Genomic DNA, 23,511 nt, shown 5'->3' with positions numbered 1-23,511 from the left:
GAAAGAGTAAAGTTGACTGAGAAAAAAAGATACCAGTGCTCAGGCTAACTGCTGGATGAATGACCTTTATGGACAGACAGTCTCTGTAAGCTCCCCACTCTGCAATGTCACTGTCACTGAGTAAGTTAAAACAGCAGATGAAGTCATCTAAATGAAGCTATCATTCCTCAGGATTCTGAAGCAGGAGAGCTATTGTAACCACTCCCTGACCACAGGGAGGAGGTAGCCACAGTGCTCTACGTTTATATGACTTGTAGCTTACAGATTACTTTACTACTCAAAATAATGTAAATAGCTTTTCAACAAAGTGCCTTTCTGTAAGACTGGCAAAGGCAACAACCAGTGGTATTTTCCAGAAAATATTTCTAGCTTTAAGATTTTTAAGAAGACTTTAATGAAGAAATTTAATTTCCAGCCCTTAAGGCATGCGGATCTGGCTGAAAAGCCCATGAGAGTATTTCAGGCATGGAAAGCCAAGACACTCTGGAAAAAAAAAAAAAAATGACCTAAATGAAAGATCTCCGTGAGTGAGATCCCAGTGGAAAGAACAGGTCATCAAAGAAGGAGGTACCTTTCTCTGAAGGGAGGAGAGAACTTCCACTTTGACTACGACCTTGTCTAAATATGATCAGAGTCGGTGAACTCAAAAGGCTTCCATAGCCTTGGCTACTCATGACAAGAGCCTAGGGTGATTACTGATGCCATAAACAAGAGTGCCAATTTGTTAAGTCAACAACAGGAGTCACTGTGCACTTACTCCTCATGTAGGATCTCTGTCCTTAATGTATTGTACATTGTGATTTAATGCTATAACGAGTACTCAAACAGTATTTTTCACTTTGTGTTTCTATGTGGGTGCAAACTGTTGAAATCTTTACTGAATATATGCTAAACTGATCTGTATATAAAGAGAATTGAAAATGAATCTTGATGTGAATGGAAGGGGAGAGGGAGCGGGAAAGGGAGGGTTGTGGGTGGGAGGGAAGTTATGGGGGGGAGCCCTTGTAATCCATAAGCTGTACTTTGGAAATTTATATTCATTAAATAAAAGTTAAAAAAAGAAATTTAATTTCAAAAAAAATTAAACGGTACTAGTATCTGTATGTGCGAGAAAAGCAGTTCCAATAGAGAGAAGTGGAGTAAAGAAACGTATTCCCTTTCTTTGGATAGCTGGACAATTCTTTGTGATTTGAAGATAGGAAGGCACAACAGGTATTGTGGCAAAAGGCAGTATTAAATCTTCAGGAAGAACTGTGCTGGACATGGTGAACCCGGCATACTCCAGTCTGCCCCAAGACTGCCTGGCTCAGTCTCCAGACAAAGTTTTCTTGTTTTCAATGGTTTCCTGATTACATTAGGAAGTGGGTTTCAGGACAAAAATAGTAACCAAGTACAGTCAAAACAAACTTCCTCCGGGCACTATCTGTAGAGCGAGATGGCTAAGATTCTTTCTGAGAAAGTGCAGGTGATTAGCAATCTATGTTTAAAATCTTTCTTACTTCAATGTCTGTCATCAGCATCTGGTTTCTGCTGTATACACCCCCACACTATTATTTTTTAAGAAATGAGCTAGCCAATATATGCATAAGGAAGATAAACACGGGAAATATGTTTTTCTTTTTTCTTTTTAAGATTTACTTATTTATCTGAAAAGCAGAGTTACAGAAGTGGAGATACAGATAGAGAGAGAGAGGAAGAGAGAGAGAGAGCGAGAGCGAGAGCGAGCTTCCATCCACTGGTTCACTCCCCAGTGGTTGGAACAGCTGAAGCTGGGCCAATCTGAAGCCAGGAGCCTGGAGCTTCTTCCAGGTCTCCCATGTGGGTTCAAGGCCCAAGGATTTGGGCCACATTCTACTGCTTTCCCAGGCGTATCAGCCAGGAGCTGGATTAGAAGTGGAGCAGTCAGGACTTGAACTGGCGCCCACATGGGATGCTGGCACTGCAGGTGGTGGCTTTATCTGTTATGCCACAGCTCAGGCCCTAGGAAAAGTATTTGTAAACAAAGAAGGACTCAATGGGGATTCTTTGACAACATGTGTTATACAGTGTCCAGAATTGGAATTTAAATGCCTGTTATTTTGAAAAGTTGTACCATCTTCATATTGTCTTCTTTAAGAGGTCTTCAAAATGCATATTATGAAGAAATTATGCATGAATTTCAAAACATTTTTGTGCCAAAACAAGCTTTCAAAAGAATCTGTAATTATTTAAGAAGCAAAGAGAAAAACCCTATTTCCTGGTTAACTCTTCAAATGCCTACAAGGGCTTTGTCTGGGAATGCAATCCAGGTCACCCAGGTGGGAGGCAGGAATTCAAGCACCTGAGCTTCACCACCACCTCCCAGGTCTGCATTAGCAGAAAGCTTGATTCAGGAGCTACAGGTGGGAGTTGAACCTGAGCACTCAGATGTGGGACGTGCGCATCTTAACTGATAGACTGAATGCCTGCCCCAACTCACTTTTTCAAAAAGAATGTGTATTTATTTTCATCTACTTGAAAGGCAGAACAACAGAGAGAAAAAGAAAGGGAGACACTCACACACACACACACACACACACGGCGGGGTGGAGGGGGGAGGAGAGAGAGGGAGAGAGAGAGAGAGAGTGAGAGAGAGAGAGAGATCTTCCACCTGTTGGTTCACTGCCCAAATGCTCACAACAGCCCAGGCTGAGTCAGGATGAATGAAACAAAAACCCTGGAACTCCATCCAGGTTTCCCATGTGGATGGCAGGGTCTAAGCACTTGACCCTTCCAAAATGCATTAGCTGGAAGTGGAATCAGAAGCAGAGGTGCCAGGATTTCAATTGGTATTCTGATATGGAATGCAATTGTCCAAGTGGCAGCTTAACCTGCTGTTTCCCAATGCCTGCCCCTCAACTTATCTTTAATTCCATGTCCATGGACTCCTGATGTCCCCTCATATTTGCTTACACACTTGGTTGTAAGCACTGCACATGTAAGAGGCCGACATCTTTCTGAAATGGAGCCATGGAGGAAGTGTCTGACTTCCTTGCAATCAGTCCTGCAGAAGAACAGTTCCCGGCAGAGTTTCCTATCTGATCGGGTAGTATTTTCCACTAATAAAGGGAAAAACTCTATAGTAAGTGTTGCCCAGTAGACACACAACAAGCAACACAATTTTATCAATTCTGAGTTCTGTGTTTTTTCAATTTCAAACCTCTGAAATCATGGAAATTATGGTGCATTTTGAACTGGTGGCTCCTACAGATCTAATTGGCAGCATATTCTTTATCTGATAGATGTAAACTAAGGCTTCACATGGCAGTTAATGGAGTCTGAGATTTGACCAACAACCACGGTTGTTAAACTAGTGAAGATACTGATGTCAGGCTGTGAATTCACCAAGTTAAATTCCAATTGTTGATCTCTTAGTATACTTGGGTAACAGCATTTGCGTTTGCTGCCTGGCTTGTGGATCAGAAATTCAGATTCAAAACAGAAAAGGGCCTTGATGATGACAAAGGTCCCATGAGAGCTTCACACGGAAGAGCCTGGTGTCTCTACTTTCTACACTGCCGAGGGAGATAGGAGGTGTCTTTAGTCTGTTTACTGCTGCTGTAACAGGATATCTGGACTGGATAACTTATGAAGAGTGGAGATTTACTTCCTACAGTTCTGGGGACTGGTAAGTCCAAGAGCATGGCACCAGCACCTGAAGAGGAACCCCAGCTGCATTGATGGGGGAGGGCACCCATGGGGAGAGCTCACAAGAGCCTGCAAGCCTAGGTCTCTCTTCCTCCTCCTATAAACCCACTAATGCCATGGTACAGGCCTTACCTTCCTGGTCTCATTTAACCCTGGCCAACTCCTGCAGGGCAGCCTCCACTTCCAACACAACCAACACATGAATTTAGAGATTACGTTTCCAACACATGAAGTTTTGATGGACATACTCAAGCCATAGCAGAAGTTGATGCAATGTGCAGTGAAAAAAAGATGGTATTTATATAAACAATGTGGATATTTTAAGACGTGTGCTCCCTGCCACACTGGTTTCTAAACCTGAGTTTAGAAGATGTATGCTCTTAGCGTGTAATACACTTAGAGTAATCTTGCCGCTCCCCTTTCTGTTTCTCTTGCACAGGCACATGGTCAGATTTATTACCTTTGGTCTGATGCCCTAGTGGCCCTCACTATCTAAACTTATCTCCATATCATTTCTTTCTGTTTGTCTCATTCAAGCACATCCATCCTGGAGCCTAAACCAACTGCAGGTAGCACCGATGTAACAGGACGCCTGCTCCTGCACAAGAAGCCTTGGCTGGGTCCCTCCCACTTTTTCTATCAGGTTCAGCCTAGGGCGGCAGCGGCAGCAGCATGTGCTTTCCTGCAGCTCTGTCTCTGAATTTGGCCGAGGTCTGACCATGGCCATCGCCTGCTTATGGGCACTGGGTGCTATAATACACACTAGGGAAGGAAAACAAACAGAGCCCTTCCTACACCACATGTGCAGGCGTGTGTACAGCTCCCACCCTCCCAGGACTGATGAGGAGACATTGTATGGATTTACAGAGCATCCTTGCCTGGCGGGCAAGGCATGGAATCATGTCTTGTGACCCTTTGTGAGACAAAGATACATAAACTTTCACTTTGCAAATGTCTTCATGTTAATTTCCTGTATTACATTTATAGAGTGCAATATACATGGTGCTTTTCTACTGTACCACAATACAAGCATTCATCCGAAAGCCAGCTTTTTTCCCCAGGCAGTGTTAACTCCGCAATGTCAGGATGCAAACGTTGTCACAGGTAGTTGTGGGCAGATAGACTCCCATTTAGAACTTTGCATGCATGCATATCTTCTTTGCAAATGCAATTGTAGAAAGTATTAGAGTATTTATTTAAAAAGAGGATCATGGTCTTTTCTATAGAAAATGAGGGAGAGTAGCTAGCAAGTTGTGGTACTAAGCTCTAAAAGAAACTTTGTGGAAATATTTCAGTTATTAGTCTTTGTGTGGCCATCAGAATATATAGCTGGAATTACAATGATGAGCTACTGCACCCTCAAAAGCAATTGGCAAAATCCTCACAGTTCTATTGAGCTTACATATTGGATTATCCAAATAACATCTTTCTTTTTATTTAACAAATGATGCAAAATTTTATCCATAACTTAACTGGACAGTAGCCAGGGGTTTCCTGTGCGGCCTATTCTGGGCGTGCTAGTTTTAAAACAGGGCTGTGTCCATATTAGTAAAGAGACTTTAGATTCAAGCCAGCTTTGTTGGAAGTTTCTTTGAGGTTTGCAAATGTCAGCCAAAGATTGGGGAAATCAGGGCGGAGGTTTGGGTTGGATCAGAGCCACTGAGTTCATGGTCTAGCATGGAAACAATATAGAACGTGAGAGTTTTATGTGGTTTCCATCCAGAACAAGGTAAGACTTTAAACTGCAGTCCTCCTGGAGCCAAACCAAAGACAGGATTGCATAAAAACATCACAGAGCTTGGCAACACCTCCTAGCACAAGGTGAGCAGACTACCTGTCCTCGTGGTGGACAGGGGCTGGCCACGTCCAGGGAGGTGTAGAAGTTTTTTTGTCATCCATACCTGTGTGAGATTTCAGCTAAAAAATGTGAAGACTTCTTCCAGACTTTCACAGTTCACTGAAGACATTGATTCTGTTTCCACGTTCCATCACTGGTGGGCTGCAGTTTTAAGATGCACAGAACAGTGTGTCTGGTGTCTGGGAGAGGCAAGCTGAAGCCAGTTAGACAAGGTCAAGAGGACTGATCTCTGTAAACAGGCTGCCTACTTGAGATGAGTCCTTTCCTTCTGAATCAATAGGCTACAAGCATTTTTCATGCAAAAACCACTACCAGTGAAATATTTCTCAGCATTCTGTACTTATAAATTGGCAAATATTCTGTTATTTATATATTTTGAACACTGTACATTTTATATGGAATATATAAAAGCTAACATAAATGAAAGTTAACAATTACTTTTCCCTTCAAGTATGGCTCCTATTAGGAGTCTCAGCTCCTCTGCGTTCTTGTTTTCCTAGGCTCATATCGTGAGATTTTATGTCTATCTGTTGGTCTTTTGGTGAGGGTCAGTTATTTGCAAATCACACAGTCAGTGAGTTGTGGGTATGTGTTTGTAGCCTGTGCTGCATGGTGTGAAACTGAAGTGAAGCCGTTGTGCACTGCTGTCTCTCATTGGTGTGAAGGTGAGGCACACAGAGCTTCACCCTTCCTGTTCTTGAAGACAGACGTGATTATGAGGAGAGGTTTGAATCTTCTCATTCAGCTCTCCATGTTGTACACCCGTGGGGCCACAAGTACCCCTTTGGTGAACTGGCTTCTAAATATTCCAGTACACCATGATCATGGGCTATTGTCCAACTTCAGCAAGCGCCATTTTCCAAGGCAATGGTCTCAGTCTGATTAGGCTACTATACCAAATTGGCATAGACTGGGAAGCTTAAAAGCAGCAAGTGTTTCTCATGGTTCCAAAGACTGGAAGTTGAGCTTAGGGTGCATGCCTGGCAGGTGTGGTCTGTCCCTGAGGGTATAGATGATGGCCCTCTCACTGTGTCCTCACATGGCAGGGAGCAGAGCAAATCAAGCTCTTTCTGGACACATAAGAGGACACTGTCCCCATCTGAGACTGTTCACATGACTTAATCCACTTCTAATCATCTTCAAAGGCCTTGCCTCCTACACTATCACGTGAGAGAGCAGTGTTTCAATGTATGAGCTTGGGGAATGTGCCAATCCCAGTCCACAAGAGTACAGCTCTATTTCATGTCGGTAGTGGATGTGTAGGAAAGCAGGAACTCCCTGAGAGTTACTAGAAGAAAGGTCCAACTTCAGGACAGGAGTTTGCAGGGGTTTGTCCAGAAAACCACCATTGGGAATCCTCTTCTGAGTCTCCAATCTGAGTCCAGCCTCTCCCCTTCTACACTTCACATTCTGTGACACCTCAGAGTGGCACCCCACTCCATCATTATTGCTCATTTACTTTCTCTCCTGTTGCATTGTTGGTTTTTCAAGGAAGAATAAGGACTTTGTCTTATTATTATGTTCCTATCATCTCATCTATGGAAGAATTGAATAAATGATTGCCCAGGGACTGAATAAATGAAATGAAGCATTGGAATGAAGCAATGAACCCATCAATCAAGCTTATTTCATGAGTTCTCCTGAGAAGAAAGCGTGGTGGGCTGACCTTCAGTGCACATGCACAGTACTATAGGTTTCAACCTACTGCCCAGCAGGAATTCCACAGAAACGCTGGACCACGTGTGAACCACAGCTCTACACCAGGAGCTACAAGTGTCTCCAAAGGTGGGCAGCTCAACTGACAGCTGGATAACTGGGGTCAGCATGGGCCCTCCTCAGTTGTCCCCAGCAGCCTGCCCTCCAAGGTAGACCCCTATCTTCCTCTGCACATCCAGTTTTAACACCTCTTTCCTGATGCTGCCCCTGCTCTCTACATGGCTACCTGCAAAGTCACTCCCACATAGAAAAATCTCTAGAGTCACTGGTGAGGGAGTATATCCTGGTGTCAAGGATGGTGAAGTAGGGAGAAGGATGAAGAGGAGTGTCTAAAAGTTCCAATGTCTGAAAGTTACAGGAATGTAGGAAAACCAGCCATTAAGAAGCCTAAGCTTTAAGATATTTATATTCAAAAAAATGAAGGCAAAATGTGTCTGGATAGGAGTGAGGGGAGCAGCTGTGAGAGTGGGGGGCTTCTTGGTCAATGCTCAAGGATATCTCACCCTTCTGCTCCATTGGAGATGCCCTGAGACAGGTGTGCCTTTATCCATGGCAACCATGATGAAAAGTGTAGATGACTTAACTGGTGCAGATAATCTGGAATTCTTGCCCAAATTCTGTGATCTTTCTTTACAAATGACCCCCATCAAAAAGTGGTATGAGTAAAGAATTTGGTGCAGCAAATGCCACATTATCTCTCACTAGATTGTTGATTTTTCTAGAACTGGAAAAAAATCTTAGGAATTTGCATAATAGCTTTCCCCTGATAGCACTTACTTCACTTCTTTATAAAATTAGTGAGATTCTGCTTTCATGAAATTTCAAGAGGAGAAACATCTCCAGTCCTGATGTAGTTCAAGTCCAAGAGTAATGACTGCCTGGGAAGTGAGTGTTGGAGGATGGGAGACCTTGACCAATGCTTGGTTAATGGGAAGCCATGGGCAGTACAGCTGCACTGATGGTCATGTACTCTTTTGTCTGTAGTGCTGTCAACCAGAGCAGAAGAGAGTGGAAGAGCTGCATGTCACTCAGCCAGAGAGGATTCTCCAGGCTGCTAAAGTAGTCAGAGTGCATCAAGAGCATAGATACTGCCCAAAGAGGTCAGTATACCAGAGGGGCTGAGGCTGGGAATGAGCCTCTCACACCTTGAGAACATTCAATTTTGTTAACTAAGGGCAACTCTTCTTAAATATTTTACATAAGAGCCCAGAGTTGGAATATACCCTTACCTGTAAGATAAAACTAACTGAAGGGGACTATTACTAGGAAAGATCAGATATATTGGGGGTAGCAAGCACAATATGACATTAAATTATTAAGAAAAATCTCATGGTAAGTTTTGCCTTCTATGTTTTAAAGCTTTCATTATCAAACCAGCCCCTTCTCCCATCATTACTCTCATCTTTGCCTGACTGTAGCTTCCACGTCAATTTGCTGCTTGCTGCTCCTCTGGGGAAGCAGCTCTTCCCTCATTTCCATTCATCTAAGCCACTGGCCTTCCTGTGTCCCCCACACGCCTTTATGAGGATTCTTCCTGGAGACAGGCTGTGTCTGTGCAGCATACGGAGGCTATGAACAGTAAGGACACTACCCCCGCCCCTGAGTAGCTATTATCTAGAAGGAGAAGGAAGTCACACAAACAACAGGGCTCTACCCAGTTGCTTGCACTACAATGGAAATATCCACACAGAAAGAGAAGAGTCAGCTCCTATATGGAGGGACCGGTCTCTCCAATGGGGCACAGCTCTGGTGTCTGTCCCCTCTTCATCTCCATACAGATCTCAGACCAAATGCTATGTATAACCTCAGCCTCAGACCAAATGCCTGTATAACTACAACCCCCTAGACAGTCTCTGTTTGTGCTTATTCTTCCTGTGTTCTAGTCTCCAAACCGCCACTGTGTTGATGCAAATCTGACTGTGTTTTCCTCTTGTTTATGATCTTCTCTTTTCTCTCCACTGTAAAGGTTAAAATCCCTGAAGTCCTTCTATGACTGACACATTTTCTGCCTCATGGTGGCCCTTCTCCCCTCCAATCCAGGAGCTTATGTTTGGTTTCTCACTTTACTTCTCCATCCCTGTGTGGTGTGAACTCTCATTCATCCTTGAGGTCATTCCCTACAGACACTTGCCTGCTCCTGGACCTTGATGCAATTGCTAAGGCGTCCACTGCTCCCTCCAGTTTCCCTCATAGCACACATCACCACTGACAGTTCATATTTCGTGATTCTGTGATGAATGACTGTGTCTAGAGAAATTAAAGTGAGAAATCTGGTAAGAATGGAGGACTTTCTTTGCAAAACAATAAGTTCCTTTAATAGATATCCCAGAGTGCATAACCTGTGTTTCATTTTCAAGGGAGAAGATGTTCATCTTCATGTCCCAAGAGGTTTACTTGCTCTTCTGGGAGGAGAGAGTCACACAATCAAGGAGGGAACAGGTATGTCTGAAAGGACATACAACGTAACACCTAAAGCATCTCAAAGTCACTGAGACCTTTCTCTTTTTAGGGTTTTATTTATTTATTTGAAAAGCAGAGTTTTAGAGAAATAGAGAGATCTCTTCCATTTGCTGGTTCACTGCCCTAAAGGCCACAACGAACAGGGCTGGGCCAGGCCAAAGCCAGGGACCAGGAGCTTCTTTGGGGTCTCCCATGCAGATGGCAGGGGCCCAAACACTTGGGTCACCTTCCACTGCTTTGCCAGGTAAATTAGCAGAGAGCTGGATCCATAGAAGCTATAACTTGAACCTGTACCCGTATGGGATGCCAACTTCCCAGACAGCTGCTTTGCCAGCTTCACCACAATGCTGACCCCATTGAGAACTGTCTTTATCTCTAATTCATCTGAGATTTCCTCACTGCCTTTTAGGCCTAGTGATACTTCCTGAGGTCCTTTCAGCTGTGCCACATCTACTGTGGAGATGACTAGTTTTAGATGGTGCATAATTCATGTCCAATTTTGAATGGACCTGGTTGTGGATGATGTTGTTGGCCTTTCTGCTCTTCAAATGTCAAACAGGCAATTATTATATGTTTATTATCAGTAAATTCCACCATTAGGGACTTTTTGTAAGGCACTGGGAATGGTGACTTCTCATACAAAGCTCAGTCCCATGGGACTCATTTGAGCGTCTATGGTCTACAGATGTCTGGTTAGGAAGAAGTCAGTTTTTGCTTGTGCGGTTTGGCCTTCATCTCAGCTACTGTTCACAGGGAGCTTTTGACCTGTGACATGCAAAATGAAACTTCCCGTAGACTCCCAGAGGTCTTGGTGTATACAAATTGAGAACCAAGTTTCACTTGAGAATTTACTAACAAAATAACTGGTGACTGAGAAGACATGGCCTTCCCAGAGACATGGTGGTGGCTGCATAATGTAGAATAATTTAAAGATGGACTAGGTAGCCAAGAAACTTAGTTTGATGCTGTCCCAGGTTTTTTTTTTTTTTCCAATTTGTAACAAGGAAATTCCATTTCTTTACCTACCTATGGGTCCAGTTTCTATTACTTTGACTAAATATCACAGAATGGGAATTTTACCAAGAAAAGAAGTTGACTTAGCTCATAGTTCTTAATTTCCAAGGACATGGCACCAGCATCCGCTTGGCATCAGGATAGGGTCTTCCTGCTGTGTCATGTGTGACCTGGTAGAGGGCACTATATGGTGGGGAAAAGTCAATCTTTCTTAGTGAGGTTTCTCTACCTCTCCTTAAAAAGCCACTCGAACTGTCATAGAGTCCTATGCTACCTCATTTAATCCTGATTACCTTCCAAAGTTCTCACCTCCACATACTGTAAATTTATGACATTGAACGTTAAATTAATATTAATACCTCACACTGGTCATTAAATTTCAACATGAGTTTTGATGGAGACATTCAAACCATGACTTGTTGGTCAATAGGGTAGATTTGGTGAGCCACATCACTGTCTATGCCTTATGAAAAGATCTGACTACAAGTTCACTCACACTTCAGATGTCAAGTGATTGTGTTCCTTGTGAAGGGAAGTGGAGACCACCAAAACCCACAATGCCACTTGAGTTAACATTTCAGAGTTGTAAAAGGCATAGTTGGCCGGCGCCATGGCTCAATAGGCTAATCCTCTGCCTTGCGGCGCCGGCACACAGGGTTCTAGTCCCGGTCGGGACACCAGATTCTGTCCTGGTTGCCCCTCTTCCAGGCCAGCTCTCTGCTGTGGCCTGGGAGTGCAGTGGAGGATGACCCAAGTGCTTGGGCCCTGCACCCGCATGGGAGACCAGGAGAAGCACCTGGCTCCTGGCTTCAGATCAGTGTGGTGCGCCATCCACAGCGCGCTGGCCGCGGCGGCCATTGGAGGGTGAACCAATGGCAAAGGAAGACCTTTCTCTCTGTCTCTCTCTCTCTCACTGTCCACTCTGCCTGTCCAAAAAAAAAAAAAAAGGCATAGCAAAGTAAAATAAGGCACAAATTGGCTTTAATGTTTGAAGGGACCACTTGTAGCTAACTGTACAGAGAAATGACTTGCTATCATTTACATCACGGAAAACTACCTCATTGTAGCACCACAATCTTCTATGCAGTCCTCAGGCTGAAGCCCCCACACCTTCGTTGTTTCTATAGCAGATGCTGTTGGTGCCCTGTTTTGTCTCCTTTACCAGATGGGTACCCACCCTCACCTGCTGTGATTGTGGATCCCTAAAAGCTTGCTGTACCCATGGTCCCTCAGCCATTGGGCAAGGAAGGGGGAAAGAGTGTGTGTTACATGACCCACCACCCCTCAAAACTGCACCTCTCTCTCAACAGAGGCAACTCCCCCTCCAATCTCCAAGGACTAAGCTACAGATAGACTTTGTCAAGGGCACATCCAGCTCTTTCTCCTGCCTCCCACACCCCCTCACTGGATTTTTTTTTTTTAATTTTGACTGCTTTTTAACAGATTCAGTGTGATTTGTAGATACAATTCTAAGAATATAATGATATTCCCCCTTGCTCTCTCCTTCTTTCCCTCCTCCTGTCTCCCTCTCATACTCCTTGATTCTCCCTTTTTTTTTTTTTTAGTTTTTGAGATAACATTTAAAGTTTATATTAGAGTAAAAAGGCTTAATATTTCACCAGATAAGAACTTTACCAAATAAAAAGCTAAAAGACCCTAGTTTAGTGGGAATATAGACAATAATTGAATAGAAAATGACCATTTCACAAAATCTGTGATTTTGAAGTAATCACAGATTGTTAAACTATAGTAGATAACATTCTTTTTTTTTTTTTTTTTTTTTTTTTGACAGGCAGAGTGGACAGTGAGAGAGAGAGACAGAGAGAAAGGTCTTCCTTTTCCGTTGGCTCACCCCTCAGTGGCCACTCCGGTGGCGCGCTGCGGCTGGCGCACCACGCTGATCCGAAACCAGAAGCCAGGCGCTTCTCCTGGTCTCCCATGTGGGTGCAGGGCCCAAGGACTTGGGCCATCCTCCACTGCCCGCCCCGGGCCACAGCAGAGAGCTGGACAGGAAGAGGAGCAACCGGGACAGAATCCAGTGCCCCAACCGGGACTAGAACCCGGTGTGCCGGTGCCACAGGCGGAGGATTAGCCTAGCAAGCCGCGGTGCCGGCCGATAACATTCTTAACCATTGTTTTGACAAAGATATAAAACAAAGCTTTACAAAATTAAATTTGCAGCACTACTGATGCACACAGACATTTTTTTCTTTTCTCTCTGTTTTTTAAATTTTAGCTTCAACGTATAAGGGAGAACATGCAGTAACTATCCTTCTGGGTCTGCCATATTTCACTCAACATGATGTCCTCCAATTGCATTCATTTGCTGCAAATTGTAGAATTTCATTCTTTCTTATAGCTGAATAATATTGCATTGTGTACATATACCACATTTTCCTTATCTGTCATCCGAACCAATTTTGTTGGTTCCAAATATTGGCTATTATGAACAGTGCTGCTATAAATATGGTAGTGCAGGTATATCTTTGATACATTGTGTTCAAGTCTTTAGTATATATACCCAGTAGCTGGATCATATTGCATGTCTGTTTCTAGTTTTTAAAGAAATCTCCATACTGTTTTCCACAGTGGCTGCACTAATTTAATTCCAACTATCAGTGTGTAAGTGTCCACATTCTCACCAGTATTTGTAACTCTGTGTTTTGGATTTTAGCCATTCTGACAGAGATGAGATGATATCTCACTGTGGTTTTGATTTGCATTTCCCTAATGGCTAGTGATATCAGGCATTTTTTCATACAATTTTTGGCCATTTATATTCCTTCTTTTGAGAACTGTTTATTGAAGTCCTTTGCCCATTTCTCAAATGATTAGTTGGGTTTTTGTTGTTAGTGAGTTTTTAAGTTGTTGATATATTTGGAATATTAACCTTATGTCAGATAGGTGGTTTACAAATATTTTTCCTATTGTGTTGGATGTCTCTTTACTCTTCTAATCATTTCCTTTGCTGTTCAAAATCTTCCGAGTTTGATAGAGTCCCATTTGTTTAGTTTTGCTTTTGTTGCCTGTGCTTTGGGGGTCTTGTCCAAGAAGTCGTCCACTACACCAATGTCTTTCAGTGTTTCCCCTACATTTTCTTCTAGCAACTTCACAGTTTCAGGTCTTAAATTTAGGTCTATTTTGTATATAGTGAGAGACATGGTTCTAATTTCATTATACATATATAAATCTAGTTTTGCCAGCACCATTTGTTGAAGAGATTATCCTTATTTCACCATACGGTCTGAGCACTTTTCTCAGAAATAAGCTGTCTGCATGTATGTGGATTAATTTCTGGGCTTTCTATTCTATCCCATTGATCTATGCATTGGTTTCTTTGCAAGACTGTTTTAATTGCTATAGCTTTGTAGTGTGCTTTGAAGTCAGGTATTATGATGCCTCCAGCTTGCTTTTCCTTTTTCAGGATACCTTTGGTTATTCTGGGTGTTTAGTATTTCCATATGAATTTTAGGATTGCTTTCTCTAATTCTCTAAAGAATGTCATTGATATTTTGATAGGGATTGCATTGAATCTGTAGATTACTTTAGGTAGTACATACTTTTTAATAATATTGATTCTTCCAATCCATGAGCAAAGAATATCTTTCCATTTTTGTGTGCGTCCTTGATGATTTCTTTCATCAATATTTGATAATTTTAATTGTAAAGATTTTTCACTTCTTCAGTTAAATTTATTCTGAACTACTAGATATTTTGTGGTTATCACCAATGGAATTTCTTTCTTGATTTCTCTTTCAGTGAGTTAATCATTAGCATACAAACCTGTAACTTCACTGAATTGGAGTGTTTAGGTTTTTCTGTGTACAACATGTCATTTGCAAACATGGACAATTTGACATCCTCTTTTCTAATTTTGATGCCTGTTATTTCTGTCTCTTCCTTAATTGTTCTTGCTAAGACTTCAAGTGTTATGTTAAATAAGAGTGGCAAAAATGGACATCCTGTCTTGTTCCATATTTGAGGGGAAATGCTTTCAACTTTTCCCCATTCAGTATGATATTGGCTGTTTGTGATAGATAGCCTTTATAATTTTGAGGAATGTCTCTTCTATATCTAATTTGTGGAGGATTTTTAACATGAAGTGCTGTTGACTCTTATCAAATGCTTTCTCCACATCTACTGAGATGACATATGGTTTTTGTTCTTCATTCCATTGATGTGATGTATGACATTTATTGATTTTTGAATGTTGAACCACCCTTGCATTTCTGGGATAGATACCACTTGACCATGTTGTATTATCTTTTTTATGTAATTTTGGATTTGATTTGCTAGCATTTTGTTGAAAATATTTACATCTATGTTCATTTAAGATATAGTCTCTAGTTTTCTTTTTTGTGTCATATCTTCAGTTTTGGCATCAAAATAATGCTGGCCTTATAAAAAGAGTTTGGCAGACTTCCTATTCAGCATTTTGGTATAGTGTGAAGAGTTACTTCTTCTTTGAATATTTTGTAGAATTCAATAGCAAAGCCATCAGTTCCTGAACTTTTCACTGATGGAAGACTTTTGATTACTGTTTCAATCTCTTTGCTTGTTAAGAGTCTGTTTAGGTCCTCTATATCTGATTGATTTAATCTTGATAGAGAATCTGGGAATTTATCAATTACTTTGAGGTATTCCAGGTTATTAGTATGTAATTCTTCATAGTAGCTTCTTATGATTCTTTGTATTTCTGTGGTGTTGGTTGTAATATGTTCTTTTTCATCCATAATTTTATTTGTTTGAGTTTTTCCTTTGTCTTGCTAGAGTTTTATCTATGTTTTTATCTTCTCAAAAAGCCAATTTTTAATTTTTGTGATCTTTATCATTTTTTTAAGTTTCTATTGCATTTATTTTGGCTCTGGTCCTTATTATCTCTGAGCTCCTACTGTTTTGTGGTTTGGTTCGTTCTTTTTTCCTAAATCTTCAAGATGAGATCCTTGAGACATTTTTCTATTTAATATAAGCACTTAATGCTATAAACTTCCTCTTAATACTGCTTTTGCTGTATCCCACAGGTTTTGATATGTTGTGTTTATATTTTCATTTATTTCACAAAAGTTTTTGATTTTCTTTTTAATTTCTTCATTTATCATTCATCGTTCAATAGCACATTGCTTAATTTCAAAGTATTTATGAGTGTTCTGTTGTTCTTATTGTTGTTTTCTAGTTTTATTCCTTTATGGCAGGAGAAGATACATGTTATGATTTCAATCTATTAAAATCTGCTGAGACTTTATTTGTAGCCTAATATGTGGTCTATCCTATAAAACATTCCATGTGTTGATAAGAATGTGTATTCTGTAGCTGTTAGGTGAAATGTCCTGTAAGTGTCTGTTTGGTACATTTGCTCAATAGTATGTTTTAACTCTGATGTATTGTTATTGATTTTCCATATGGATGATCTGTCCATTGATGAGAATGAGGTATTGAAATCACCTACTGTTATTGTATTGGAGTCTATCCCTCCCTTTAAGTCTAATATTTTCTGTATATATCTGGGTGGTCTTGTTTTGGGTGCATATATATTTATGATTGTTATGTCTTCTTGTTGAACTGAACCTTTTATCAAAATATAATGCCCTTATCTCTTTTTATAGTTTTTTATTTAAAGTCTGTTTTATTTAATATCAGGATAGCTATGCCTACTTGCTTTTGGTTTCCATTGCTTGGTATATCATTTTCCAACCCTTCACTTCCAGTCTGTGTGTATCTTTGTGCAGTAAGTTTCTCGTAGGCAGCAAAGAGTGGGGTCTTGATTTTTTATCCAGTCAGCCAACCTAAGTCTTTTTGTTGGTAAATTTAATCCATTTACATTCAAGGTTAGTGTTGATATATAAGAACTAAGACCTGTCATTTTGTTGACTGAATAATAATTCTGCCTGTCTTTTAGCAAATTTGGTAATGATTTGTGTTTTCATGTTTATTTCTGGTTTTTTTCAATTTTCTTTTTTTTTAACTTTTATTTAATAAATATAAATTTCCAAAGAACAGCTTTTGGATTACAGTGGCTTTTCCTCCCCATAACTTCCCTCCCACCCGTAACCCTCCCATCTCCTGCTCCCTCTCCCATTCCATTCACATCAAGATTCATTTTCAATTATCTTTATATACAGAAAATGAATTTAGCATATATTAAGTAAAGATTTCAACAGTTTGCACCCACACAGAAGCACAACGTGTAAAGTACTGTTTGAGTACTAGTTATAGCATTAATTCACATTGTTTATTTCTTAAGCAGGACTCTCTTCAGAATTTTTTGTAAGTGTTGTATGGTGGTGGAGAATTCTCAGTTCTTTCTTATCTAGAAAATACTTTATTTCTCCTTTACTTTTAACGTATAGCTTCACTGTGTCTAATATTCTTAGTTGGAAGGGTTTTTTTTTTTCTTCCTCTTAATACTTTGAATATATTATCCCACTCTCTTCTGGCCTGTAGTGTTTTCATTGAGAAGTTTGATGTTAGTCTAATTGGTTTTCTTTTATATGTAAGTTGACACTTTTCTCTTACTGTCTTTAGGAATCTCTTTGTGTTTAACTTTTGGCAATTTGACTACAATATACCTTGGAGAAGAGTTTTTTGATTGAGTCTGTTTGGAGTTCTTTGTACTTCTTTTATCTAAATGTCTATGTCTTTTCTTTCTTAGTTGGTCACAAATTTCATGGATGCTAACAGAAAATAGAGACAGATAGCCTCAATATTCACAGAAATGGCAATTTTCTGAGCTCTAATTCCCACAGGATGACAAAAAAAAAAACAAAAACAAAAACAAACAAACAAAAAACAAGCAATACTTCCATAACTCACAATGGGTTGCATTACAGGATGGGACTCTGACCGCATGTGTTGAGCAGTAATCATGCCTGGTTGCTGCTCCAGAGGAAGACACAATCTCTGTCTTCCAAAGCTGTTCACTATAAAAAGTAGTTCAAGATTAAAAAAAAAAGTTGGGACAGCACTGTGGTATAGCAGGTGGGGCCGCCGCCTATGGCATCTGCATCCCATATGGGTACTGGTTCTTATCCAGGCTGCTCTGCTTCCAATCCAGCTCTCTGCTATGGCCTGGGAAAGCAGTAGAAAATGGCCCAAGTCCTTGCACCCCTGAACCTACACAGGAGACCCGGAGGAAGCTCCTGGCTTCAGATTGACACAGCTCCAGCCGTTGCAGCCAGTTTGGGAATAAACCAGTGGATGGAAGACCTCTCTCTCTCTCTCTCTCTCTCTGTCTCTCCTTCTCTCTCTGTGTAACTCTGACTTTGAGATAAAATAAACAAATCTTTTAAAAAAAAAAGCAGACAGTGCTTCTATTTTTGGTATGTGCAGAAATGTAAGAAACCCATGGAGAACTGTCTTCCAACACATTAAACAGTTTTACAGAAAATGTTTATCTGTCATCAAATGGCCAATCATCCAAGAACCGCATTAACGTTGAAGGGTATAAATTCAAATTCATCTTGTGGAAACATATTACAGAGCCAATATACAGATTTCTATTACACAGTTTGGTTCACCCATAGAAGTTAGAAAAGCTAGACGAAGGATGCGCAGCAGTGTTTTCACCTGTTTGTTTTATCTGAGTTGCTTCTCTTGGCATTTTGACAGGAGCTGGAGAGTAGTCACTTAAACACATTCCTGACGAGGGTGTTAATAATGTTGATGGTAGGAATATGAACATACTTTAAGTATCAGCTAACTGGGTGGCAGACTTAATATTTTCTTGTGCAATGTAGGGGTCTAAGTTCAATTGTTGACTCCATGGATTAATCTCTAGTAGGAATATGAGTAATAGGAATGTCTGGTTCTAACCAAAAGTTTGCTCAGCCAGCAACTTAGTTCCTTTCTGAGGGACTGAAACAGGGTGAGTAGGTGCCTTGAAGTGTCCTAATCAGAGAAGCTGAGCATTGACTGTCTGTAACTAGTGTCAGCAAGTCCGCATGAGCCGCTGCAGTCATAAGTAAAATGTCGCATACGCGTGCTCATAAGCATTTTCCAAGAATGCCTGGGTCTCAATAGATCTGACTATTGTCACACTGGTTTCCCTAATACCTGGTGACAACTTAAACCTCAATATTTATAATTTTTAAAAGGGACAGTTCCTTCATAAAACAATAAGCCAAGTGAGGCAAAGACAGTATCCAAATTAATCGATGTCTTGAAAGGCATACAAAAGCAAAATAAGCAAAAATTAGTGAAAACAACACATAATAAGAGAATGGAAAATAAGTAGAAGAAAATGATTTGAGCACTGAGGATTAGTAACAAACCAAACCCTGTGTTCCATGGAAGAGATTTTCCGAATGGCCTGGTGATCAATTCAAGGAGATCCTTGGTCAGACGCTGTCATGCCATCATCATTGAAGCAAAGGGTTTTCCACTCCAGCAGAGCATTTAGTGGCCAATACCTTTCCTGAGTAAACTCTCTCAGGCACTGGAGTCACGGTGAGATGTGTTTCAAAGACAGTTTGAAGGCGCTAGCATTCATTGCATCAGAGTCGCACAGTGGATTACGTTAGCTTCCAGCTGTCAACTTTGGAGAAAAAAGTCTCGGACCCAAACTTTCTCACTTGCTTATGAACTCACAGTTGTTAATGTGACCATCAGTCAACCAGAATGAAGCAATTGATCTCCTTACTGTCTACAAGCCTGGCACTGAGTTCTGTTACAGAGTGTTTTACAAGAAATTGCTCAAAACAAAGTTGGTGCCTACAAAGCACAGTCATATTAATCATGAAGATACTAAATTGGTTTAGATTCACAAGAATCATCATATGGCAAAGCACACATAACGGCACCAGGGACCAGTAACTCTTCAAATGCTAACCAACAAGGAGAGCAGCAGCCATATTGGTTCAGAAAATTTAACTGCTACCATTTAAGTGTTGACTATCACTACATCCAAAGGAATCTTTACAACCCCAAGATCTGGGTCAATAGCATTTGTTGTTTAACCTCAGCCAGTAACAACCTTGCTGGCAAACTTATGGCAACAGTCACTGCTGTTCGTGTACCCACCTGCTTCTGGCTAACAGATTTCCTGTAGGCATTAATTGCCATGTGCTTCTGGGAGGCTGGTCCCATTCCCACTCCAGGGGAAAACCTTTAGCAGCTTAAATCATTCCTGGTATTATCTTCCTCTGCCAGTCTTGGTTTGGGGAAGTGCATGAGATGATGTTCTGGTCAGTGGGAAAGAAAGGCTGTGGTGATGTGGCATTGGGGAAAGATTTTCTCACTCTATAAAAGTGTCAAATAGGAGGTCATTCTTTTTGTACACCTTTGGATACTGCTGTGTGAAGAGATGATATCTGGAGCTACGAATGCCCTGTTGTGACCCCAAAGGGGCTAACTTGAGGACTGGCAAGGAAAGAAAGAACCCAGGTTCCTGGGTGAGCCTGTAGAAATACCTCACCAAACAAAGACAGTTGTCTTATAGGGTTTTGTTATACGAAGCAATTTTTTCTTCTTCAAAGCCATAGAAGTGGGTCTTATTATTTGTGATCCAGATACGCCCAACTGGGCAGGGAGGGGAAAATGAGGAATTGCTGTTCAATTGATAGCTATCTCAATTATGCAAAATGAATTCATTCTAGAAATGTGTTGAACATTACACCTATAGCTAATAGTGCTGTACTGTGCACTTACAAACTTGTGAAGAAGGAATAGTACAGGTGAAGCGTGCTTACCACACAGAACAAGCCAAAAGACCCCCACAAACCACTAAAGGATACAAGGAAATACTTGGATGTGACAGAAAAGTCTTACAGTTTGATTGTGTTGATGATTTCATGAATTCTGCATCAACCCAAACCCGTGCATTTCCATACATTAAAAATGTCTAGTTTGGAGGCCAGCATTTGGCCTAGTGGTTAAGACGCTGGTTAGGTGCCCAGGTCCCACATCAGAATACCTAGGTTTCAATTCCAGGCTCCTTCTTCTGACTCCAGCTTGCTAATGCAGACCCTGGGAGGCAGCAGGTGATGGCTCAAGTATGTGAGTTGCTGTCATCCACAGGGGACACCTGGATAGAGTTCCTGGCTCCTGGCTCTGGACCCCTGGCCATTGTGGGTATTGCGGGACTGAAGCAATGAATGGGAGCTCTCACCCTCCCTATCTGCCTATCTCTTGCTCTCTGACTCTCTGATAAATGACTAAGTAAACTAAAATATTATAAAAATATTTAAATATTTAAAAATTTTTTTTTGACAGGCAGAGTGGACAGTGAGAGAGAGAGACAGAGAGAAAGGTCTTCCTTTGCCGTTGGTTCACCCTCCAATGGCCGCCGCGGCCGGCGCGCTGCGGCCGGCGCACCGCGCTGATCCGATGGCAGGAGCCAGGAGCCAGGTGCTTTTCCTGGTCTCCCATGGGGTGCAGGGCCCAAGCACTTGGGCCATCCTCCACTGCACTCCCTGGCCACAGCAGAGGGCTGGCCTGGAAGAGGGGCAACCAGGACAGAATCCGGCGCCCCGACCGGGACTAGAACCCGGTGTGCCGGCGCCGCTAGGTGGAGGATTAGCCTAGTGAGCCGCGGCACCGGCCTAAAAAATGGTTTAAAAAATTTTGTCTAACAAAGCTGTTAAAAATAGCACTAACTTGGCTGGCGCTGTGGCTCACTATGCTAATCCTCCACCTGCGGCACTGGCACCCTGGGTTCTAGTCCCGGTCGGGGTGCCAGATTCTGTCCTGGTTGCTCCTCTTCCAGTCCAGCTCTCTGCTATGGCCAGGGAGGGCAGTGGAGGATGGCCCAAGTGCTTGTGCCCTGCACCCGCATGGGAGACCAGGAGAAGCACCTGGCTCCTGGCTTTGGATCAGCACAGTGCCGGCCGCAGTGGCCAGTGGGGAGTGAACCAACGGAAAAGGAAGACCTTTCCCTCTGTCTCTCTCTCTCTCACTGTCCACTCTGCCTGTCAAAAAAAAAATATACTAATTTATATACTTGCCATGCGAATAATATGGAAAAAAAACAGACATTGTGAGATAAACCTGAATGAAGAATTCAGCTTGTTTTTTCTGTCTTTTCTTAAAACCCGGATCTCTAAAACAAACAGCCTCTTCTATACAAAGAAATCATTCTTTGTGATCAGAGTGAGGCAGCCTTAGTGGCTTAATCACTCTTGAAAAACAATTTCAATGGATGGGCAGTAATTTGGGGTTAAATTTAGTCCTAAATTAACCACTAGTGTACACTAATCAAGTACTGGTATGAAAGGGCAGATAAGAAAAAATGATAAAAAAAAGATGGAGGCTGGAGCCAAGCCAGGGAGATCTTATTTCTAGAACTAAAATATTTTTCTGTTTGATGAAAACAGTAGAAATACAAGAAGCTCAGTTTCAGATTGGTGTTGAAGTTTCTGAAAAGAAGAATGAATGAAACACTAGCATAGGAAGCACCAAGTCCAACCCGGAGGCCTAAATCCTACCAAGTGTCCTCCTTCCACAGCTACGGCTAAGACCATGGGCTGCGGGTTTGCACTCAGGCCATGGTGAGCAGACGGAGCTGTCTGCCTGTGCGGGATCCTCAGTGCTCCTGCCCCTGCATGCATTCAGTGGCACTGCTGCTCTCTTCCCCAGGGTCCCTCCTTCCGGCTCCACTCACTCAGACATCACAGTGCCTGGGGGCTCCCGGGCCTCTTTTTCTTGGCAGCATCACACTCTCCTAAGGCCCTGCATCCTGGAGCCTCTGCCCAGGGCCCGGCTAGGTGCTGGCTGAGCATCATTATGAAAGTGAAGCTCAGCCAAACATCCTCGACTGCAAGCAACACCTTCCCAAGGCTTTGTATCTCCCGGGAACCATTTTGCTGTTTTACTGTTACCACCAACATAATGCCTCCCTGCATCATGTGTTGCTTTCTAATCCATTTTTATCACCACCTAATTCAGTAGGTGGAATAGACAAATATTTCCAAACCGTAATAACTATAGCATTATGTGAAGGCCTGTCACTCCCTACCTACATATTTCATAAACTCGCCCCCTTCCACATTCCACTGGCATGATCTTAATTCAAACCACCAACCATCTCTTGGCGATGCTGTAGGCAGCTTCCCACTTCATCTCCTTGACTTTCAGTCTTAGTCTTTCCTTCTCAAGGGGAGTCTTTGTTTTTTTTTTTGTTTGTTTGTTTGTTTGTTTTGTAAACTGTTTCATTACTGGGAAGTGAACTGTTGTGAAATCTAGAAGTAATTTTTCATCCTTGAAAAATCTTGCTGGGGCCCATGTTGTGCTACAGTGGATTAAGACACTACTTGCCATGCTAGCATTCTGTATCAGAGTTCCAATGAATCCTGGCTGCTCTGTTCTGTTAATGCACCTGGGAAGGCAGCAGGAGGTGGTCAGAGTACTTGGGACACAGCCTCCCATATGGATACCAGAATGGTGTTCCAGGCTTTTGACTTTGGCCTAGCCCAAACCTGGCTGTTGCAATCATGTGTGGAGTGAACCAGCAGATGTAAGATCTCTCTCTCTCTCTCCCTCTGTCTCTCACTCTGCCTTTTAAGTAATAAATAAATTTTAAAGGTCTTTCTTTTTTAAAAATTTGTTCTTTGCTTTTCTATTGATATACACACAAACACACATACACAGAGTAAGTGCACTAATCTTTTCTTTCCCAAGATTTATTTTATTTTATTTGAAAGGCAGAGTTACAGAGGGGGCGGGGGAGAGACGGAGAGAGAGGTTTTCAATCCTCTGTGTCACTCCCCAAACGGCCCCAATGGCCCGGGCTGGGCTAGGCTGAAGCCAGGAGCCAGGAGCTTTATCCAGGTCTCCCATGTGGGTGCAGGGAGCCAAGCACTTGGGTA

The 23,511-nt window shown here is 41.9% G+C and overlaps 1 long non-coding RNA gene across 2 annotated transcripts in view; it reads left to right on the top strand.

Moving 5' to 3' along the window:
• Positions 1 to 23,511, top strand: part of LOC149123805 (uncharacterized) — an 80,879-nt gene that overhangs the window by 46,645 nt on the left and 10,723 nt on the right. Inside the window, exons 1-3 of one of the 2 annotated variants that reach the window (XR_016214157.1) lie at positions 1,003 to 7,309; positions 8,225 to 8,340; positions 9,598 to 9,679. The exons of the other annotated variant lie outside the window; for it this stretch is intronic. This is a non-coding gene — a long non-coding RNA (uncharacterized LOC149123805). Of the gene's footprint in view, positions 1 to 1,002; positions 7,310 to 8,224; positions 8,341 to 9,597; positions 9,680 to 23,511 lie in introns of those variants that run through there. 2 annotated transcript variants of the gene reach the window in all.

The sequence above is a fragment of the Oryctolagus cuniculus genome, chromosome 10, assembly GCF_051225735.1.
Source record: "Oryctolagus cuniculus isolate XC-2025 breed Fujian yellow rabbit chromosome 10, ASM5122573v1, whole genome shotgun sequence".
NCBI classification, from domain to species: Eukaryota; Metazoa; Chordata; class Mammalia; order Lagomorpha; family Leporidae; genus Oryctolagus; species Oryctolagus cuniculus.
The sequence above is the reverse complement of the archived record's forward strand: the minus strand, read 5'-3'. Positions and strand labels throughout refer to the sequence as shown.